At 42.4% G+C, this 2,851-nt stretch overlaps 1 non-coding gene across 1 annotated transcript; it reads right to left on the minus strand.

Moving 5' to 3' along the window:
* Positions 1–296: 296 nt before the first annotated feature.
* Positions 297–368, minus strand: Trnae-uuc (transfer RNA glutamic acid (anticodon UUC)). The gene has a single exon. It is a non-coding gene; the product is annotated as a tRNA-Glu (tRNA).
* Positions 369–2,851: the final 2,483 nt, after the last annotated feature.

Genomic DNA, 2,851 nt, shown 5'->3' on the forward strand with positions numbered 1-2,851 from the left:
AGTAGAACTGCTGTTTACAGTTTCTGCAGGAAGTTTATTCCATATATTTACTATATGATTAAAGAAAAAATGTTTAGCCTCGTGGGATTCAAAACGTTTGGGTATAATCTTGAATCCATTATTTCTTGTTAGGTTAGAATGATCAATGGTAAAATATGTGCATCAATGTTACTATATCCTTTGAAAATTTTGAACACTTCAGTTAGGTCTCCTCTTATCCTGCGCTTTGTTAAACTAAATAGTTCTTCCAGTCGTTCCTCATACGGCTTATTGCGCAATCTTGGAAAAAAAATATCTTCCCATGCCGGGAATCGAACCCGGGCCTCCTGGGTGAAAGCCAGGTATCCTAGCCACTAGACCACATGGGAGAACGAGAAGGAAGAGGAGAACGAGGAGGAGGAGGAGGAGGAGGAGGAGGAGGAGGAGGAGGAGGAGGAGGAGGAGGAGGAGGAGGAGGAGGAGGAGGAGGAGGAGGAGGAGGAGGAGGAGGAGGAGGAGGAGGAGGAGGAGGAGGAAAAAGAAAAAGAAAAAGAGGAGGAGGAGGAGGAGGAGGAAATGTAAGAAAAGAAAAAGATGATGATGATAATGATGATATAGAATTATTATTATTATTATTATAATTATTATTATCATTATTATTATTATTATTATTATTATTATTATTATTATTATTATTATTATTATTATTATTATTAGTAGTAGTAGTAGTAGTAGTAATAGTAGTAGTTGCAGTAGTAGTAGTAGTAGTAGTAGTAGTAGTAGTAGTAGTAGTAGTAGTAGTAGTAGTAGTAGTATTTGTAGTAGTAAAAGTAGTAGTAAAAGTAGTAGTAGTAGTAGTAGTAGTAGTATGAGCAGCAGCAGCAGCATGAACAGCAGTAACAATAGCAGGAGAAGCACCAGGCACAGCAGCATGAACACTGCCTGCAGGAGGGGTAGTAGCACCATTAGTAATAAACTGAGCAGCGGAGACTCGAGCCGTTAACACTCGCTATGCACCTGCCGCGGCCGTAACGGGAGTGTGCCTGGCTGGGACTGCTCATGGCCGAGGTGCGCCAGGAGGTCGAGGCAGGAACTGTGAGACTCGGCTGCTGTTTCGCTGCGTCTCGCCTGTCCAGCAGTAACCAGTCACGAAAAACTGGTGTCGCCCTACTGTTATTGCTGCCTGTGCCATTGCAGCAAAATAAACCTCTTCTTTCTTCAGGGAAACGCTACAGAGACGAGCTATGTGTACGCCTTCACCCTGACGTTCTGATAAGGTTGGTTTGAGGAAAGGCTGCAGGTCCTCGTGCTCGGAAGGGACTGCTGTTATTTTGCTTTTCCCTGTACTGTTTCTATCATCTCGGAACAGTGTTTGTAGATGTGTTGATTAGAACCTCTCCAGTAGTTGCAGTAGTAGTAGTAATGATAGCAACAGTGTAAGTAGTGGTAATAGTACTACAGGAGGAACAGAAAAAATAGGTGTAGACGAAGAAACATAGCAGTACATAACACAAATTCTGACTTATAACGAGATGTTCTGTTCGAGGAGAGTATTCTGCTGAACACGATTTCACTTCTACTGTGAGAACAAGTCAGAAAAGTTAGTAAAAACCTTTCCACGTCCTGCTGACCTCCAGGCTCATCATCTCCGGTGGGAAGTGACAGCACCATGCCCTCTAGAGAAAGTTAATGTGCAGTTATTTTTTATATATATAGAACAGAAAGGCGTGATTATTCTACACGAGGCACGTATTAAAACTAGGAAAGTAGAATAGAAAGACCAGGGGAACAGCAACGCGCCTTTATAAAGAAGATGTGATTATTAATTAGACGAGGAGCAGAAGAGTGGCAACGCTGTGCATCTTAGACCTTAAGAATACGATGATTAAGAAGCAGTGGTGGTCCTGTAGTGGGAGGAGCCTGTGGTTGTGGAGGCTTCCTCGTGGTGATGCACAGCTACGCGAATGATGAAAGTTGACTTGCATTTATTGTTGTCTCGTCTTTGTTTCATGATGGTTATCGAAGTTTCTTACAAGTGAATCTATGTTATATTCACAATTATTATCCATTGCTGCCCATTATAGTGATTTGCTTTCTCAGGCTTGCATTTTTTTTCATTATTCAAAGTATGTAAAAAAAAAGGAGTAATACAATGAGAGAAAGACAGAAGAAAGGAAGTTCAGGAAAGGACAAAAGAAAAGTAGCGAGAGAAGGAAACAAAGAGAAAGAGATGCGGATGTTGACGAACTTAATAGAAAATCATGAAGACTTTTCATCAAGAGTTCAATAACTAAGATGCCCCATACATTCCTAGCAGACTTCACCCTTTACCTCTTCCCTGACCAAGCGCCACAAGCACAAAACAAAGGAGTTACGAACCATCAAGGCGTAACCTGTATAGCATCTCCCCCTTGTTGGCCATCAGCTGACGATGATAAACAACTCCAAGGCCTCGGATCCATTGCTCACGGCCCCGGCGGCGGCTGCTGACATACGTGCTGGAATTAATATTGATGTGTTTGAACGTTCGGCGTCGCGAGGGAGGGAGAAACGCATCTGTATGGATCAGCTTTAGGGAATGAAGGTGAGAGAGATGATTGGTGATTGATCGGACGACGTATGATGAGAGAGAGAGAGAGAGAGAGAGAGAGAGAGAGAGAGAGAGAGAGAGAGAGAGAGAGAGAGAGAGAGAGAGAGAGAGAGAGAGAGAGAGAGAGAGAGAGATTTTCGTTTCATTATCTCTTGGGAGTGTAAAGGTTCGAATAATGGTGGCAGTAGTAGTAGTAGTAGTAGTAGTAGTAGTAATAGTAATAGTAGTAATAGTAGCGATGATGATGATGATAGTGGTAAAGAAGGTCGTCTGTGAGGTGGC

Source organism: Scylla paramamosain, chromosome 6 (assembly GCF_035594125.1).
Source record: "Scylla paramamosain isolate STU-SP2022 chromosome 6, ASM3559412v1, whole genome shotgun sequence".
NCBI classification, from domain to species: domain Eukaryota; kingdom Metazoa; phylum Arthropoda; class Malacostraca; order Decapoda; family Portunidae; genus Scylla; species Scylla paramamosain.